This window comes from Anomalospiza imberbis, chromosome 10 (genome assembly GCF_031753505.1).
Source record: "Anomalospiza imberbis isolate Cuckoo-Finch-1a 21T00152 chromosome 10, ASM3175350v1, whole genome shotgun sequence".
Lineage (NCBI taxonomy): Eukaryota > Metazoa > Chordata > Aves > Passeriformes > Viduidae > Anomalospiza > Anomalospiza imberbis.
In genome coordinates, this window is record NC_089690.1 from 10879770 (window position 1) to 10900074 (window position 20305).

The window sequence follows — 20305 nt, forward strand, 5'->3', positions numbered from 1 at the left end:
GTGTTATTGCTGAGTATAATACACTCTTCCAAAGGAAGCTGCACTCTTTTCTAATGAAGTCTTTACCTTGTGAGAGGTAATAAAAGCTGATTGCTGTACTCCTCAGGCTCGTGGCTTCCTTTGGAGTATCTTTTACTCCCCAAATGTTGATAACATCAATCTGGATGGAAGGAGAGACTGTAGGGATGGTCTGAATATCAGGATTACTCACCTGCCCTGGAGGACTGATCTTCCTCCTGCTCACCTGAGCAGTAGCCGGGCTCTCTTGGTGAAGCTCCATTCCTGTTTTAACAAGAGGAGGTATAAGCAGTTTCCAAAATCTGAGTAAGAAATACACTTACAGCTCTCCCTTCTTTAAAATAACTAGTGGGAGAAAAAGGAAAAAAAAAAAAGAAAAGCATAATGATCATTACTGTGTTGAAAATAAAAATCTCCAGGATATCCTGGACTTGGGTTAGAATGGGTTAGAAAGACAGTGTTTCTTCACCTAGCATTGGACAGGCTCAGGCCAGGCTCTAGGATGAATCCTTCACTTGGGACAGAAGCCCTGTTTTATCAGGAACAAACTCCACAAATAAGTTTCACAAATCATAAATGAAACTTGAGGAACTTTTCCTGGCACAATCCAAAGATGGAAAAGAAAGAACAGATTACCAGAAGCAGTCTGAAATCAGATAATTGTGTTTTTCTGGAAAAAAAAAAAAAGGAGAGAAGAAAACACTTGTTTGTTTGCCATTTTTCCCAGCCTTGTCAATAGAGCCACTTGTATAAGGAAACTAGACCCCTGTTTGTTATTTGCAAGAATTTATTAATATGGGCATATATATATTTGTTCTTATGAAAAAGAATCTTCACATTGGTCCAGCCCTTTCTATTAATCTTCTTAATTATCTGATTGTGTCATTTCTATGGCATTGGCTGTTACACATAGTCCATCCATCCTTGCATCTGTTATGGAGAGCAAAGTTACTAAAAGATAAGATCAGTAATTGCACAGATTTACTGCACCTTATCTGTTCTGTGGCTGTACCCAGCCACACGCATGGCCTCAGCCAGCAGCCTTCAAAAGGCAGCCTGTGCCATGTTCAGCAAGGACTTAAACTCCTTCCCTGGTCCTAGGACAAGAGCTGGAAAAAGGGAAGTTACCTTATTCCAAGTGGTGTGCTCTAAAATTCCACCCTCGCTCACCTTGTGGTAACTTGCTCGTGTAGTCATGGCCTTAAGGCTTTTCTTTAGTATCCATGGCCACGACATCTAAGCATTTTTATGGTACAGCACACACTAAACATTAATTTCAAATTATTGAGAGTATTTTCATGACTCAACAACTTTCTAATGACTATGTACCTTGTTAAAGTCTTGCAGCTCTTTAATAACAAAGTTTTCCCTGATCCCTTGGCATTCAAGCATTCTGTATAACTGAAAAGAAATGCGTAGCTGAAGTGGGTTTTTAGGACACTCGATTTAAAGTGAGCCCAAGGCAGGAAAGGACTCTTTGAACATCTCCAGAGTGGACACTCCCAGAGCTGTCTGTGTACAGTTTGAATTAATTATTCTCTTCATGGAATTCGTACAAAATGTCCCTCAGGCTCTTTTTGACTGCCTTGCTGCCCTTTTGTGATAATCCCTTGCTATCCACTGGGCTTTCTGCGATCCTAAACTTAACATACAAAGCCATTTTTATCTAGGGGCTAGGGTGTGAATAAATGCAGGGAATGTCTCTCAACATGACTTTGTGAGCCTTTCTCCAACTTGATTAGAAATGCTCAAACTTTCTTGCAAGCTGCCTTTAAGCATCCTCCTGTGACATAGCTGCAGTCAGAAGGATTTCTTCTGCTATGGGCCACTCAAGACAGCAAGCAGCCAGGAGCAAAAGGGAAGTTTGGAGGCAGACTGGAGGCTTAGGAGATGGATCCTCTGGTCTCTGTTCTTCAGTGCACCACATAAAATGACCTTGGACACGTCTCCTTGCCACCCTTGGGTAATGCAGGTGTGACAGAGCCATGCTGTCTGCCTTTACTGGGCTCAGCTAAACCCCTTTAGCTGGGGTTTCAAGAGCACCTTAGGGAGATGGGTTCCCAGCCCTCCACTAATTTTAAATGGGGACACATGTACCTCTAGGGTTCTTGAAAAACCCAGCCCTTGTTTTATGCAAAGGGTATAAAGGGCCAGAAGGAGGATTTTGTTTGCATCATTAGTTATGCTGAGTCCTTTGGATGGAGGAAATTCAGTGAATCATTGCAAAGATCCTCTGCAACAAGGCCCACAACCTCCTGTCTTTAATGACCATCAGCAGAGAGCACACAGCACAACTGCTTTGTACCCAAATGCCACTTCAGTCAGGCAGCAGCAGCTTACCTGCTTTGCAAGAGCCTCACTGAGCTCCTCCTGGCAGCTGGGCTGCTTCTGAGAATCTGAAAGGTGTGCAGCTCTAGTTGTTTCATCATTTAAACATCAAATGAGAAACAACTTCTGTTTGACTTACAAAAAAACAACCAACCAAAACAAAACCATGAACAAAACAACTAAAACAAAAACCAAGCACCAACGCCAATAAACCAATGTAAGCAGCTTAGACCCATTCACAGCAGAGCTGCTGTTTGGGGTGAGTCAGATATGTGTCCTTGGGCACTGCCAGCTGTGCTCCAGCTGTGCTGGAGACCACACTGGCAGGTTTTCTGGTTCAGGTCTCGATATTGCCTTGTAGCTGCCTGGTTCAAGGCTTGCACAGGGATCCTACAGAGACCCACCACAAGCCAGACTGGGATATAGGCTGGCTTAGAGGCAACATCAGCTTGCTTGTGAGAAGGACAAAAAACTTCTGAGCAGCAGCAGCACTACCTCTGCACAGAACCCTACATGAATTCAGTGGGCCCTGCTGTGACAAAGAAATGGTGGTCTCAGATATTCTGGGCCCATGAGAGCTGTGGCTGGTCAGTTTGGGTCACAGGTAACATGACCAGCATTCTGTCAGGCCATCATCCTTCTTATTTCAATGTAAACACTTCCCACCTGTCCCAAATATGCATGCCATTCTCCAAGACTCTCCAGCATTGCTCACATTGGCAGAACTTTATTCCCTGCTCCCGCTCCCTGTGCCGCATCTGTTCCCATCACAGCTGTGGCCACCCTGTTCTGGCTGCTGACACCCTGCTCCCCCCCCTCCCCTTCCCCTGCAAACCACCTCCCCTTCCAAGATCAAAATACTCTGTTTTTATTTATTTACCCTGCAGCTGTCAGTGTTGTGTCTGGATCACTGCACTGCAACGTGGACGGACACAGGACACACGATATGTGGAAAATCCTTAAAACTGCAATCCTGGTAGTAACCAACATACATACTATCAACAAATATATCCCTTGGCCCGCTGCACATTTGAAAACAACAGGTCCGGGTGATGGAACAAATGACGTTGGAGGCTGGTACGAGATCCTGGCCCAAACCAGAGCTGCATTTGCCCGTGGTCAGGGAGAAGAGTCAGGGCTGGAGATAGCAGCTATCCCAGGACTGCCCACCCCAATGGTTTTTGGCACTGTACAGAAATACACAAGGCAGAGATGTGGCTCTGAGATACCAGTGCTTTGTTTTCTCTCTGCCCCACATGCTGCTTTTTGAGATGAAGGGAAACACTATCTCAAGTGTCTCAAGGTAGAAGATGCTGTTGAGGAACAGGAAGCATCTGGGATGATGCATGGCAAGGAAAGGTGGAACCTGGAATGACTTTGATTTTCTTCTCTTTACTAATTTCAAGCTCATTATCCTGACACTGGCTTTGGAGGTGAAGCCTCAGCCAAGTTCAGCCACCATACCTTATAAAGACAGGCTGGTACATAGGCTCACCAGTGGCCTCTCACTCCTACATCAGTGCTTAGGAAATTAAGTTAACATTCCAGCAAACTCCAGCTAGCAGGGTACCCAACACCCTGCTGCCCTGCATCCAGAATATTCAGCTGATTGCTTTTGGGAGGCTGTTGTGTCCTCATGGCCACTGGGAACCAGGGATGGATCAAGTGGCTCAGGGTTATTGTGTGTCAGCAGCAATTGATTTTTTCAGTATGTCAGATACTGTTTTATAGCCAACCACTCTGTAACCTCTACTCCACCAAAATGGAAAGGTCTTCTAAAAAATAGCTGTAGTCTGCCCATTGCTTAAAGATGCTCACCGGAGTTTCAGCTTCACCATACTCAGGGCTGTGGTTTCCTGAGCATGAAGAGCTGGCTGCAGCCAAAGGCAGCATTCCCTGCAAACCCAGGTGTTCTCTCCTGCTGGCAGCTGTGATTCAGGCTGAGGTAGGACACACACCACAGCACTTGGGTGTGTGGCTACAAACCAGGTTTTCTTCAGCTGCCTCAGGCAGTGCTCAGGGCCACAGGCACTGCACTTTCCTCTGTACCTACTCAGTGTGCAGGAAGAAAGAGGCATCATTCTCCTCATGTAGCATCAGGATGATGTTAAAAAAGGCTGGCATGGAAAAAGAAATTATCTTCCTGTCTTTCTCCTTCCCTAAGAATAGCCAGTTTTTAGGCCTGTTTAAAATCAAAACAAGTAAACTAATGCCCAGCCGAGGAAGAAGCTGGTAGCAGCACTGTGGCCAGGTCACAGGTGCTCTTGGTCAACTCCCAATCTGCTAAGCATCACCTGCCTTTTCACTGGTACCTTCCCAGTTCTGGAAGGCAACGAGCAGGTACCTCAACAAGAACCTTGCTGGAACCTCTCTCTGATCACCAGGACATGCTATTGGCACTCAGGTTTTTGGGAAAGGGGACAGAGATGAGCAGATAGGCTATGGCAAATGACACCAGGTAGGTGTCATGGAAGCTGCAGGATGTCTGCAATCTGGCATTTGATATGGGAGTACGATTGGGAGCCTGAATTAAAGGGTGTGTTCAGTGGGGGCATGCCAGCTCCAGACATCATGTGATAGTCAATTGTGTTGTCACACTGCTCTCTCTTCAGCCAGGGAGGGATGTGCAGGACCCTGAGGGCTGCAGTGTCGCACGGCAGAAGGCACTGGGAGAACAGAACCTGTGTCACAACTTTACTGCCATCCACTCCTCAGTCTCTGCAGCTAATACAGCTCATTGAGAACCACAGCCCAAGCCATATCCTTCCTCCTTCTCCACCTTTGCCCTCCCAACCACCAGGATGTGCCTCCTTCTTGCTTTGTGGGGCAGTGAGAAAAGAGACATGCAAATGATGAGAGGTGGGAGAGAGAAGATGACTCTTTTCTGGCGACTTCACTCCTTTTCCACCTGGTGTAGGTTCTTTTCTCAAAAGCACCCTTTGAGAAGACATAACCCCTTCCAAAAGGTGCAGGAGGCTGTGATCTACATTGATATTTATCTATTATTTTTCTATATAGTGTATGTAAGAGATGAAAACAGCTACTGACAGCCTAGCAGGTTAGGCAGAAATAGATTGCCTGGAACTACAGGTTCACATCCCAGCAGTAAAATTTCCAGTCCTTGAGATGCAGCTAAAATCATAACCAGGAGCCTGCCGGCTGTTCAGAGATTGATGTTAATGACCTGCTATGCAAAAGCATCTCATCCAGGACAGAATCCTGTTCTCCCCAGTGCAGCACACGCAGTTCCTGCTGCCTTCCACCCCAGAAGTGGCTGTGTGTCTGATTCTGGCCATGTATACAGCAGTTTGTCAAGCATGCTAAGAGTCTCCTGCATGCAAGGCATTACAGAAATGTAAGACAGGATCTGAGCTGTGACAACCAGAGTGCATGGCATCATATTCCACTGTGCAGAAGGGGAAATAGGGATGCAAAATATGTTCTTGAGCTGAATAAGCCATTTCAATAAAATGAGGACTGAGGTGTACTTTTGCCTCCAAATTTTAAACAAAATAAGACCATAATGCTTCTCACATTGTTCTGTCACGGTTAACTCATGAAATTACCCCACCTCCATTGCCACCAGCTGTTTTCTAGTGTAGGAGTTTAATTTATCATTCCAATCACTGTAAAACACCCAAAAATTAGGGCAAAGCAAATAGGAAATCTTGTAGCTGGACTGCAGCAGGGTGAGTTATTCCAATACTCAGTGCACTGTACAAGCTCTGACCCCAGTGATTACTTTTAATTTCTCTTTTGCCCTTTTGTTAATTGGACTTGCTCTGTGAGAAAGCATTTCACACGTGAACATTTTTTTAGGTCTTCTTGCTGCTTCATGATTTGTGGTTAGTTTCTAGCTGGAGAAACCCAGAGAAAAATCTCTCTGGTTAGCCCAGTGTAATCTAATCTAGTTTAGCTGCAGCCCCTGAGCAACAAATTGCAACATCTAAAGATTTTTCAAGCCAAGTAGCCCCTCATCACATCCAGTCACTGCTTCCACCTGGAGCAAAGGGAAGATGGGAGCCCCAGCACGAGGATGATGTGTTTGGGCCTAGAATGCATCCATGGGATAGAGACCCCCAATGTCAAGCAGGGCCATCCACTATCTCTTCTCTTTAGCAGGAGTTGCAATAGTGTCAGCCAGGGAGTCTGAGCTCTCCATCCTTTGCTGGTTACAGTGGTGCAGCCTCATGCCTGCAGGGACTGTTCAGCAGCATCTGCAATCTCTGTTTCTTTCTGCTCTGGGATGGGCTGGTGGGTGCAGTGCTGGCCATGAGGAAGGGCTTGTGGAGGGTGATGACTTTCCTGTGCTCTGTAGGGTGTATGTGGCTCCTGGGAACCAAGCAGTCAGCAGCACCAGCATGCACCAGAACCTCAGCTTGCACAGACTGGGGCTCCCATCAGACTCACTAACATAGGTAGCACTGGGTGTGCAGAGAGGACAGCTGGCTCTGTGTGCAGCAGTGACCCAAGAGTTCACACCACTTCTCAGGAAGGATTTGCTGAGCTCTCTCTTGTGTGTCTGTGTAGCTCTGAACAGCTCAAAGCTGCTTTAGCCACCCATGTATCAGCTGTGCTTAATGCCTAGAGTTGCTTGGGGATGTTTGATTGTCAAAACATTTTGGTGTCAGGAGCCTCTCCACACCCTCTGGTGCAATGTGATCCCTGGCTCACAGACTGAGCAGGACTGTTTGGGAGCCCATCCCAGTTCTGATTAGACCCACATGGAGGGTAAGAGACCACAGTGTCAAAACTATACCTGATGTCACACTGCCTGCTGGGATAGGTGAGGTGCTGGGTATGCAAACTCTGAAGCAAAGCACAAGTATCTGAGCCCATTCATCTGCTGTGGCAAATGACTGAACTGAGGACAGCAGAGCCCAGACCTTCTTGTCTCACCACGGCCTGGTGTTCTTGAAAACAACCAGAGAGGCTGTTTCTTGTTTTGGGGAATTTATTATCTTCTGTTTTAGTTCTTTAAGATCTTTGGTCTGGGCTTGCCACAGGTTTTAGTCCCTGGTGCTCGACCATGGCTCAGTGAGCCAGGTTCAGCTGTTGCCATGTTGGGGCTGGGAGCTGTTCAGCTCCTCACGTGCACTCCATAGGAGGAGCTTGCGGTGGAGCAAAATCTGCTTCCACACCAAATTCCTGGATAGGATTGGCTGCACTGTGCTCAGGGTGCAGTCTGCCCAGGGAACAAGTGGCAAAAGCTGCCATGTCTCAGGCCCTGGGCTCTGTCCTCTCCAGTATGTGATGCTGCAAAGGGGCACAGGCTGCAGCTGCTGACATTCCAGAGTGCCCAGCTCCATAACTAACCTGGCAATCTCCCTGCCGGTCCCCACTGGGTGCTTGTTGGGTTATCACTGCCATCAGCAGCCCCAACGACTGGCAGCAGCAGCAGCAGGGTGACTCACCTGGCCTGGCCCTCCTTGCACTAAATCTTGCTATCAAGATGATAATCTGCTGGTAATTTTTGCTCCAGCTGAGAGCTGTAGACCTGCTCTCACGCATCCTGCTCTCCCTGTAGGCAGAAAGCTTCCCCCCAAATTACCCCACCCTCGCTCGGTGTACCCACAGCCTCTGGCCACTCTCCAGCACATTGTCTGGTTTGGAAACCAAAAACCTCTGCCCTAGTACCTAATTTCAGGAATCAGGCTCTGGAGGCCAGTGAGGTGCCGTGCAGAGATTCAGGCAAGTACATTTTTGTGGAGGTTGCAGTGCTGAGGCCATTCATCATTCAGTCAGGGAGGCGGTGCCCACGCTGCCCTGCTGAGCACAGGTAACTGAGCAGCTTTTCCCTAAAAGTTTCCTCCTGGGCCTGTAATGGCCAGACAAGGACATGGCACATCATGGCACAGCAGTGGAAGAAGCCATTAGACCTTCAGCAGCTCCAGAGCACAGACCACAAGCTGTGAAGTGCAGATGTGCATTGCTGCACTAGTAACAAGCACAGGTCATGACTGTGTGTCCTCATCTCTCCTCAATTCCTCCTGTCACCTGTTTACCCCCCTTTTCTTTCTCCCCCTGTCTCTCCTGTGTGATGTTATATGTGATAACGGGGCTTTGTTCAAAGAGGATGCTGTACTACAGTGCTGGGCTGAGAACTGACAGCTGATTTCGTGCAGGACTGAACAACTCTCACTCGAGTTTGCCTGGGCACAGTAGAGGTGCTGAGAGAAACTTTCTGAAATCTGTAACTGATTTCCCTGATCTGACTTTGGGATTTGGGGTCTTTGTGAAAAAAGAGCCAGGCATGCACATCTAGACCCTACCGCACAATTACTGGCATTTAAGAAAAGAAGAATAAGAAATTAAATGGGTTTTTTTGCTTCTCCTGATTCCTGGAAGGAGGTCCATGTTGAGTACTTGATGGATTTGCCACTTTGGAGCAGGGACCCTTTATGTCCTTGGAAAGGGAATCTGAGTCATCTCCTCTGCTGGAAAATGAACAGTGCTGAAGCTGTGCCACCTCACTAGCCTCCAGCCCTGTAGTGACACTTGCAGGGATGGTGAGAGGCCCATGGGAAAGCTTTCTGCTGGAGGTAGGCAGAGATTTCTCTGTGCCCAGGGGAGAAGCATCCCTTATCCATAGGGATATCAGAGCTACCAGCAAAGCTGAAAGGTCTGACTGATGTTATGAGAGCATCTTGGGGCTGGGTTAGAGGCCTCTGGGGTTTATCTGAGCTGTGAGGAACCTTAATGGTGTGTTTCTGTTCCACAGCTACTAGAGGTACAGGAAAGCAAGTATCCCCTTCATATGTGAATCCACAGACCAGGAGTAAAGATAAGGATGATGTGAATGATTTCTTCTTGCATATCCCCTTCCTGTGGACCCTTTTGATCTAATTTACATTATTATTTATTTCAGGGTGACCAGTGTCCTACCTTGCCTTGGAGGTCAATTGAAGTTCACTTGTCGACTTCATGCACAGGATTTCAACCCGTGTCTGTGATTAGTGATTAAATGAAATTCACAGCTTGGAATCATTTATCCAGCATACCCAATCAAACACAAACATCCTTTGTGGTGGAAAATGAATCAGGGCTGGAGGCAGCTAGCCTGCTGCAGAGGTTTGTGACAGATTAATGAGCTGAGAACAAGCTGCCACCTCCACCCCCATCATCAGTGACTTTCCAGTCTGAGGAAGGGGATGCTGAGCTGGAGGTGAAGGATAAGTGTTGCAGTGGGAGGTGAGAAATAAGAGCTCCAAGTGGAGGAGGAGGGGGGTAAAATGACAAGCACTGTCCTCTGTTAAGCAGGGTACAGTTTAGACAGAGCAGCTGCCTGACAGTCTTCTGGCAGGAGGGTCAGGGCAGGAGCAGCCCTGTGCTTGCAGCACCTGTTATTGAACGCTACCCGCAGGTACCAGGGCAGCACAGACTGTGATTTTCTGACTTCTTCCAGTCATATGGGAAGGTCAGGGACCTGTGAGACAAAAGGAGATGATGAAACAGCTGACAAGGTCTGCCCTCAGTGAGATGCAGTAACACCAATGCAGAAGGGCTCATATTCCAGAGGCTTTTTGGGCTTAAAGATGAAAATAAAGTCTGAATTTGAGTGTCACAACTCAGTGATTTTTAATTGGGACATTCATGTTACTGACCCTTTCCTTCCCTTCCCCTTTAACATGCCAGCTCTGGAAGTATGACAGAGGGTCCAGGCTGTGACAGTAACATGCTTCTCCTAGTGCAGAGTGGCTGCAGCAACAGCTGAGCTGAGCTGTTGGGTCAGGATGGGAGGGTGATGAGCCTGTGGTTCAGCTGGGGAATGGTGGTGCATTAAGCCAGGGCCAGTCAGCCACTTGCACTTTTCTGCCCTCATCTCAATACTCACTAACATCAAAGTGAAATTTCAGTTCCTAGATTAGCAAAGAAAAGTTTGAAAGGGTGAAATGTGCATTGCCTGAAAGTGAAGAAGCCAGAAAGCAAAGCCAACCTTTAACTGATTGTTTTGAGTACACATTATTTGTGATTGTGGGGGGTTTTTATGACTGGGGCAAACCACACTTCAGAGAAACTTTGTGATATGAGGCTTTTATAAGTGATGAGCTGACACAGTAGGTTTGACAACCACAGAAGATGAAAGAGACATTTCAGGGCTGAGACAGTGGGTTGAGCTGATGCCTAGTGAGGGAAGGATTTTTGAATTTTGCCACTCATGTGCCATGTGCTTAAGCACAACAACACTGCACTGTTGGGCAGCTGGCAGGAGAAGCTGCTACCAAAAGCAGAGCTGGAGAGCCCGCTAGGTCTCCACCCTGACAGCACTGCATTTTTGGGCTGTCTTCTAAAGCCTCCTTTATCAGCATGTGCTGAGGGTCCACAACTGCATAAGGCAGGGGAAAAAGCTGTGCTGATCCCACTGACTGGCTGGGGCCAGCATCTCCTGTCTGCAGACTCAGATGAAAAAAGATGGTGTGAAGTTTTCCTTCCAAAGGCAGCAGGCAAATAAAGCTGATTTCATAATTTAAAGCAGCTTCTGAGGTGCTCTAATTATGCATCTTGCTGGTGCTACATCTGAAACTCCAAACCCACACAGTTTGAGTGACAAGAGTAGCTCCTGCCTCTTGCTACCTGCCAGATGTTGTGTCCTTTCACACCAGCCCTGGAGTGGTACTCAGGAGGGTTGGCTTTGCCCTGACTCCTGTAACATCTCTTTATATCCAAAGAGGGAGAAGGAAGCTCCCAAGTGACAGAACTTGGGGCCATCCTGTGCAGGGCCAAAAACTGGACTTTCATGATCCTCCTGAGCCCTTTCCACATCAGGATACTCCATGATACTATGAAGCTGCAGTACGAGCCACTGAATGGACTCTGGTAGCTGTGGGAACCAGGCACCTCTCCTGCTCCCTTGAACCAGTTTCCGGAAACACATCCCTGTGAGATGAAAAGAGCCTCGTCACTGGAGCCCAGCTCTTGCACATAGGCATGGAAGCAGTGCTGGCTCTCTTAAAGCACTGTCCTATCTGTTCTTTTGCAAGGAAATGTGAGCAATTTCTTTTTAAGCCACATCTAATAAAAAAAAAATTAAAAGGAAGTGGTTAGGGACATATTTTACTGTGCACTAATGAACTGTAAAGGATATAGTCTAAAATTTTCAGATATTTCGAAAGCAGCCCTGCAAAAAGCAAATGCACTTCACAGAAATCTCTTTGACTTCTAGGTTGTTTCCTATGTGTTGGTGTTAAACCAGAATCTCCTTGAGCTGAGGATCTTTCCACCATCCTCCCACCCCCTGCTGCTTTCTAACCGCTGACAGTGGGTGAAAATATTCATGTTGAGTCCAATACCTTTATATGCATTTCACACTGGAGGGTTTTTTCCATTCCCCTGGGGTTGGGCAGGCCATGATTATCACTCTAATAGAGTTAATTAAGAGCCTTGAGGCCCTGACGTTTTGTTTTCTTTGGGACCAGACCTATGGCTTGGGCCTCTGAGCTACCTGCTCTGCCCCATCCCTTTTCTTAGAAAAACAGCCAGGCAAAATCTGGCAACTGGCTCTTCAGGAGCTGTGTGCACCCTCTGGCCTGAGCTGGTGCTACAGGATCAGATGTAGATGTCTCCTATCCTATGGCTAAGGTAAGCTCCCTGGAAAGGAACAACGTGTGCTGATCCTTAATTGTGAATTGGACAATAGCTCAAAGAAATAAATTTACCCTAGGAAGTGAATCAGCAAGACAAGACGTGCCCCCAAGAAGTCCATCTCCAGAATGGGTTTGATGCTGGCAGAGCAGCAGTCTGCTCAGAGAGCAAGTGAAGGCCATCAGGTGGGGGCTGTACCCGCTTATCCTTAACACCTGGAAGAACCATCCCCCAAAGGGAGCTTTTCCACTTGCCCCAGCCTTGCTCAGCTCAGTGGGAATTGCTGAGATCAGGTAAGGTTTTTTTTTTTTTTAATAAATCCAGGAGCATAGGGTCACTCCCAAATGTGGAATAAAATAATAAAACACTTTCATGTGGGAATCTTGCTGTCCTCTGGAGAGTTATAGAGATCAAAGACTTAAAACATAAGTGTCTAATTGCAGGTGAGGTTATTCCTGTGAAACAATTAGCCCATATGCATGCGTGTGAAAATGGAGAGGGTGCATTGCTAGCAAACTGAACTGTGTGCCATGAAACTGCCTCAGTTTTAGGGAGTGTTAACTATTCCCTTGCTGGGTTATGATTCTTTTAAGTGACCAGTTTGAGTCCACAGGATCTTAGTACCCCACTGTACTCAGCTTGTAACTGGAATACAGGTCCAAAGAGCACACACAGGACATAAACAATGGGGAGAAACGAGGACAAACTAGTGTGGTGTTCTGGAGAGACCATGTCCTTTAGCTTGTGAAAGCTCTTAATGTAGCAAAGAGGAAAATGGAGATTTGAAAGATAAAATTTAGGGCCCTGAAGCCTTTGTCTCAAATCTTCACAGGACTGTTCAGTAACTTAAAGGATGAGAGTAAACTGTAACTATAAGTTAAACAGACGAATGTACAAAACTAGGGTGAGAACAGACAGTTTTACATCAAACTAAAGGCTCCCGAGAGGGGGCTCTAAGCTGGACAGTCAACCCTAGCTTGTTTACTGCTTCTGTGGAAACTTTGAGGAAAGGTAGAAAAAATCTTCCTTAAGAGTAGCAAGGAGGGGCTTCAACATTGAGCTGGTAACTGACCAGCAAAACAGCCTCGGGAATTCATGTCTGAGAAATGAGAGTCTGGAAAGGATGAGCAGAGCTGAACAGGAACAGCCCTTGGATGCAGGGTAGCCAATGTTCAGGACTCAAGGCCTGGGGCTGGCTCTGTGGTGAACCCTGTCTGGTCAGAGGAACAAACCAAACATGACCAGTGAGGAGTAGAAACCAGGACTTGATGTTTTCAAGGGTCATGGCCTGATCTTGGTCTTGTGTTTCCACCTCAAGTAGAGGAGAGGCTGAAAAAGCCAGGGAGAAAGAACATGAACTTGAGGGACGAGGAGTAGTTCTGTGTCAAAGCAAAGTGAAAGGCTCTGCTTAAGAGAGTTCTTGAGATAGTAGTGAATTGTGAAGAAGTGATGAAATGGAAAATAATGAGGAAAGTGCACCTATTTTCCCATTGCTTCTCTTTCATATGAGAGATATACTCAGTGAAGAGGTTAACAAGCAGGTTTTCAACAAGTTTGAAAGTAACCAAAGGGAAGTCTTCTGTTAGCTTTTAGACGATTTTTTTTTTTATTTTTGTTATCATTCTGCAGACTGATAAACTATGAAAAGGCTACTGACATGCATCTGAGCTTCAGGGGTATATAGGCTTGTAAGAGGGCCACTAGTCACATTGTGTAGTCATTTGAGGTCTTTGTTTAGAGACAGGAAGAAAAAGCCTGTTTCCTTGTTCCCTCTTGGAGTTTTGAGGTTCTGCTTCACATCCTTATAAAGTCTGAGGCAAGACACCTGTCCTCTGAGCTTTGGAACATGGCTGTGGCTGCCACTTAACCCCTCTTTTCACAACAGGGATCTCCTCTCCTCCCTGCACCGATGGCCTAATTGCATGCATGAGTGTTGACACAGGGTGGAAAGAAGAAAGTCTTTAGTTAAGCAATTAGTTACTGCCATTGCAGGCCCTGCCACAAGATAATTGAGCACCATTAAGTAATGTTTGGTTCTGAAATGTGGCAATTATCTTGGTAATTGCAAGGATGTTCCTTGAATTCTAACGTGTTTTTTATTGAGGTGTTGAGTGTTTCTGCTGCCATCCAAGCTGCTGGAGCACCTGGTGTGAGACAGCAGAGAAGGCAAGAAGTGTATTATCTGGGGGAGCCTGCCAAGAGTGATAATTTGGTGATGCTTTTCGTGTTGGAAGCACCTGATACTGAGCTGGCTTCACCCTGCTCTGGTCAAGACCTCTCAGCCTGAGCAGGGAGATCTTGCCCTTCCTAAGACCAAAGCAGAGCTGGGGTGGTGGAGCCTGGGATGGCATTTGACCTTGCCAGGTGTCTGTCTCCTTTCAAATGTGCAAGTCATTTTTGCACAGCTCCAAGCTCACTTCTGGTCTTGAAGGCTTGCAGTCCAAGGCCTCTCCTCTGCCAGGAGTGGAGAGCCGAGCTCCAAGGGGATGGCATTGGCCACTAGAGGGTAGCACAATTAAAAACATAAGGAAGTCTAATTTCTTAGAGTGGATCCGGCTGTGCCGAGGATGTACAGCAGGGATGGTCAGACCTCTGCACGCCCAGTGGGCACACAGTGCCTCCAGGCTGCCGGCTGGATGGGGCAGTGCAGGACCAGAAGCAAACTCATGGCGAGGAGAGGCCTTGCCACAATGGATCAGGAGCACGTGGCAGCAGAAGCAGAGCAGGGCTCCCAGTGCTGCTGCTCCTCTTCTTGGCCACCATCCTCATTGCTCCCACTTCACTAGAGTCCAGGCTCCCAAGGGAGCCTTTTGGCTTGGCTCTACTCTTGGTTTAATGTAATTTCTTGGTGTGTGGCTCTGACTCCAAGCTCAGAGCTGGGATACCAGCATGCCAGATGGTCAATACCAAGATCTTTCTCCCTTTTGTGAGTTAACACATCTATAAAAGACTTCTTGAGTTAAAAATAAAGAGTACGTATTGTTCTTCTCTTGGCCTTTGCTGGCATGTACAAAGTGCCATGCACACTACCAGATAAGAATGCAAACGGTTTTTAGAATTGCACTATTGTATGGATGGAGATAAATTGGTGATGGGTCACAGAAGAAGAGAGGTTTTAATTTTAAAGCCTGCCTCTGGATCCAAAGGTCAGAGTGGAGCCATCCTCCCTTGAACAAAATCCCCACCACAACACTGTATTAACATGATACTTAAAAATGCAGCTGCGCTCTCGGGTTAAAGTCCTGGCTCTGCAGAGAGCACACTCTGGCAGGATCAATTTCAAGGATGGAGAAATGTGGTGTCTGACGCACACTAAAATGTCTGTGCCCTGATCCGCTGTGCAGCAATGCATCAAGCACGTCTTGAGCCGTGGGCTCTGCCAGCTGCCAGCACGCGCCAGGCACAGGGGGGCAGTTATGATGGTAATGTGGTTAATTGGGGGCTGGAGAAGTCTGTGAAGGAGAAGGCAAATGCTTTCCTTGTAGTCGTGTGGCTCATTAGAGCAATTGCATAGCACTGGCAGTGTGAAAGAGCTTTTTCTCTTCGAGGGTATTCATAGCATGCCAAGAAGCCTTGTTGCTTCATGGGGGTCATGATGATGTTTCCTCGCAGTGTTTGGGGCAGCATCGGGCTGCGAGCAGGTGCCTTGCAATAGCACAGTGCAGTGTTATGACATTGCTGTGAAAGAATCCGAGTGACTCAAGGTAGAAGTTTCTCATTGCGTAGAAAAGGGCCAGCTTGAAACTGATCCTCACTAGCTGCAGGACATCACCACTGTGGTGGCAAGACATAAGAGCACAGAGTGCTTGTTTAACTGTGAATATACCCTTGTAACTCATGGGGCAAAAGTGTGGTCTTTATGCTGTGTCTGCCCATTTTAAACCAAAATATTTATTCACCAGATTGAGACCCATAGGGTTAATGCATTTTCAGAGGTCATTGCTGGTCAGCTGACACCCAGGAAAATTTAATCTGTTTTTCCCAGAGTACCCTTAATGTGGAGTGAATCCTTGCCCAATCACACCCCCACACACACACCAGTTAACCTCCAAGAATCCTTGCAATATTTCCTCTTTTGGAAGGGTTTTATACCATTCTGGTCTCAGATGCATAATCCCCTTGAAACAGTGAGGGAAGTAATTTTCAATCCCCACCTTGTTGTTTTACAGGCTGCAGGGTGACCTGGGGCTCTTGAATTTGTGCTTTGGAGAGCACTCTGTGCGTGTTATAGTCATGTCTACAGTGAGGATCATTGCCTTCTGGAAGAAAGATGACTTTCCTAGAGACATGGGCAAGGAGGCAATGGACCATGAATGTACCAACTCCTCAGAAACCAAGCAGCACATTTCCCCTGTGCCTTCCCTGGTAGTCTCCAGCTCCCCTGTGCCTCTTGCTGCATTGGTCTGGGCTGGTATGTGGGCAAGGGTGGCCAGCAAAGACTGGGAAGCTGTGGAGTGCCTTGCAGAAGGACATGAACATTCACCAGCTGGAAGCACAGGTGTGAACTTTTCCCCTGGGACACTGGAAGGATGAGCAAGTACACTAGTGTGTTGAGTTGTGCCTGTTGGCCTTTTCCTTGTTACCTTGGGCAACAAACAAGTCTCTCCTTAGCCCTCGAATGGCCTGGTCTGGGCTCTGTATTCAGCATGGCACACGCTGCTTCCCTGGCCTGACCCTGACCCTGGAGGGCAGTGGAAGGAAGATGACTGGGAGGGGGAGAGCACTGGGGCTATTTTTGCTCCCATATCACTATCTAGTTAGACTCCAAGATGCTGTCCTTCACTGCTGTCTGCTGCCTCACTTGCTCTGTGGCTCTCAAGTGTTTATTACTGACAGGCTGTGAGCAGATGGACTGGCAAGAAGAGATAAATTTGACCCAAGAAGATGTCACTTGAGGAACAGCTGAGGCTAGTGTTTCACCAGATGTCCCAGCTTTAACCCATTAGCAACTTCAAGGAACTCAGCATTGTCAGTGGCTTAAACACGCTCCATTACCATATAGTCAGGGCACAAAGGCTATTGTTACAATTTGCAGAATAAGCAGATATTCCAAGTTTTTCCAAGGGGGTTGCCATGAACTCGAGCCCAATAGGGGCATGCAGTAGTCTGTGTGCCATGGTTTATGGTGTCCTCTGCAACCTTAGTTCAAGCAGCTAAAGTTAGTCAAAATGTTACCCATTTAGTGCTAAATGAGTCCAGCAGATACCATGTTATGGCAATGCTGACAGATGCTCCCAAAGGCATCCGTGTGATTGGGGTACTGGTTTTCCCCTCCGTGGTCTGAATTGGGTGTCCCAAGAGGCACTACTGCTTCTGCTGCCAGATTAAATGTGCAATCATTTGCCTGGTGGCGGTGTACCTCAGGCTGTGTCAACGTGGGCTGTTCATCACCAGATTGTGCCTAGAAAATACTGCAGAGCAGTGAATGAGCCTGTGTGGGTGGGTGGATATGCACAGCCACTGAGTTAGAACATAGAGAGCACTTTCCAGCACCCTGGATGGAGATAACACACGGCACAGAGCAGTGATGGCTCTGAATCTCACCCACTGTTTCTGTAGCTCTGCCTCTGTGGTCCTTCAGGAAGGGCTCTCATCTGCTGCTCAGATAAATTTAACAAACCACATTTAAACTGGTAAAAGGAAGTTGTGGTTGTAAGGTCATTCCTGAGTGCAGACATGTGAGATTTCTAGATATTTGAACCAGTGAGACCATTGAGACCAGTGAACCATCTGGTTGTAGCCTGATCATGGGAGTATCTCCCACAAGGACAGTATCTCCCAGCTTCCACTAATGGCTTTATCCTGGTTTGTTGGAAGTGAATTTAACACTGGTTTTGTTGGTGTGGCAGATCCTGCACTGGGGCAGTGTTCAGGGTGGCAGGAACACAGACAGGTGTCTGTCACTTCCCCATGTACCCCTTCTTGCTGTCAGTCTTATCAAGACCTGAGCATCGTGGGGTTATTTCCTGTGTGAAGTTTGAAAAATACAGAATACCAGGTTTACAGTGCCTTGTGTTAAACCCCAGCTTGTCACCTTTAGCTCTGATGAATCCATTACCGTGTATACTCCCAACTGACGCAGCCAGAAAGCCCAGAGGAAACTGAGCACCTGCTGGTTTTAGTCAGTGGATGTTTTTTTACTCCAGGCAAAATTGAGTCTAATCAAATTGCCCTTTTGAAATAAATTGCCTTGTTCAAGGCTTGATCTGGGAGGTGGAAGAGCAACTCCTCTCACTTTATCTGGGAGAGTGTGAGGGAGTGTTTGGCACTGTATGAGCCTATTTCAAAAGCAGCACTTCTCTTTCTGGGTCTCTACTGTGTGATTCTGGGGAAGTCACAGGTTCAAATCTGCCTCTGTCTTTCCTCTAAAGCCCCAGAACAAGCATCCCTCTTGGCAGTCTGTGCAGTTTTCTACCAAATTTTCTAAAACATTGAGGGCCAGATTCTCAGCCAGTATAAAACAATGTCCTTAGATCCCCACAAATCCTTTTCCTGCTGAGGCGATGCCATATACTTCTAGACCTAATTCTGCCCAGCTGGGAGAATGCTGATACTGAAGTCAGGGGTTGATGTGTACCAGCAGAATATTTTCTTGGCAACCAGTTTAACCTGGGATTCTTCAGGGGAAACACTCCTGGGCTCAATCACAAAGCTGAGAGCTCCATACTGCAAGGATTGTACTGCAGACAATTTTTGTGCCTGAGCAGGGCTCCAAGGGCTTGGCTGTGAATGCCAGCATTTACTCAAGCTGCCCAGCTGCTTTTGGATGTGTGTGCTGTTTACATGCAGACTCCAGCTGGTTGCTACAGTAGGATTTAGCCAGGCAGAGTCTGGTGGGAAAAGGCTTCCTTCTGCTACAGAGATGAGGCAGTGTCTGTGTTGCTAGCAGGACAAGCTGGCTGCTTTTATCACCCTGGGACTTGCCTTCTGGACAAGAAAAGTCACCAAATCTGCCTCAGAAAGGCAAAGGAGTTAGTGTGTTAATCTATACAAAAGATGCTGGCACTCCCAGTGCAGGGGCATTTGATGTCTATGCTGCACTTGTAGGGACAGCTTTGCTGTCACTTGGCAGGGCAAATAAAAAGTGAAGTACAGAAAGCAAGAACTCTCTCTTTCTGTCCTAGCTGTTTTGGGTTTGGCCACAAAAAGGCCTCCTTTCCTAGGAGACCACCTCTTCCTAATTCTCCCTGTCCCTTTGGATGTCACAGAATATCTTCAAATGGGAAGATACAATAACAAAGCCTGAGTTTCTTGAAAATAGTGCTCAGATAGGGAAAAATTTGAACCTGTTCTATGCACTAAGCTGGGAATCCAGCACCACTTTGGGCTGACCTTCCCAGACTGCCAATATGTGAGTGGGTGTTTTAAATATCAACAGTTCATTGTCATTTAATTCAATGTTTCCTTCAAAAGGGACTTTTTATTCCTCCAACTTGTCTCCCTCCTCCCCAGACTGCTGGGAAGTTCATCCCAGAAAAAAAAAAAAAAAAAAAAAAAAAAGAGAGAGACTGGAAGATGTGTGTCCCTTGGGGCTTTTTTTTGAGAACTGATAAGAATTGTGGAAAGTCCCATAGGTGTGCATTTTCATTCATTACTCAATCAGACTTGGCGTTAATATTTCTTAGGAACCTGCTGCTCTCTATTTCACACAGTTTGATTGTTATGACATGTACAGTAGCTGAAATTGAAAATCCATTGAACTGGAGCCAATATATTCTCAATGGCCACTGACTGGGAATTCTGTGATTTTTTTTAGATACCTGTGGCAAATGGTTTATCCCTGCCTTTCCAGAGGAGCCGAGCATTTGTGAGTGCTCTGAAATAGAGCATGATGTGCTCCTAGGTTGGCAGTTTTAATGAGATCCATGGAGCAGCTCCTGCAATCTCATTATTCTACTGCCTGGTAATTGTTAATGAGAATTCTCTTTGCCCAGAAAGTGAATATATCATAAGGATAAAAACTGCTGGAGCTTATCAACTACTTTCTGATTAGGTTCCTCAGTCAATGTTTTCTGATTAGAAAAAGAATGTATTGGAAATGCTACTTTTAGGAAAACTGCTCTTGAGAAGCAGAATTTTGGGAGTTTGCTGACATGTTTCTGATTCAAGTTGCAAATTTTTTTGTCTTAAAAGGCTGTATGAGAAAATGTGAATTTGTTTTATTGGGGATTTTTAAAATTTGCTTTTTAATCAAGAGCAAAGCAAGAGAATAAGATGCTTTACATAATTTTAATGGGCAAAAGTGTTGCTCTTTCAGTATTTTAAATGTAGTCATGCTATGCCATAGAGCAGTGTTTCCCTCTTGATGGAAGTGAGAAGCCACAGATGTTATAATCAAGGACAGATCCTGCAAAGGCAGAACAGTATGGACTGCCTG

The 20305-nt window shown here is 46.5% G+C and overlaps 1 protein-coding gene and 1 long non-coding RNA gene across 2 annotated transcripts in view; one reads left to right on the forward strand and one right to left on the reverse strand.

Annotated features, from left to right (window-relative positions):
- Positions 1–10323: 10323 nt before the first annotated feature.
- Positions 10324–12114, reverse strand: LOC137479931 (uncharacterized). The gene is made up of 2 exons (XR_011002602.1): positions 12003–12114; positions 10324–11223 (listed from the first exon to the last, which is right to left on the reverse strand). It is a non-coding gene; the product is annotated as an uncharacterized lncRNA (long non-coding RNA).
- A 4-nt stretch (positions 12115–12118) lies between these two features.
- TP63 (tumor protein p63) overlaps positions 12119–20305 on the forward strand; it is a 151565-nt gene continuing 143378 nt past the window's right edge. The window contains exon 1 of the mRNA XM_068200668.1: positions 12119–12221. The gene's annotated coding sequence lies outside the window, so the exon portion shown is untranslated. The remainder of the gene's footprint in view (positions 12222–20305) is intronic.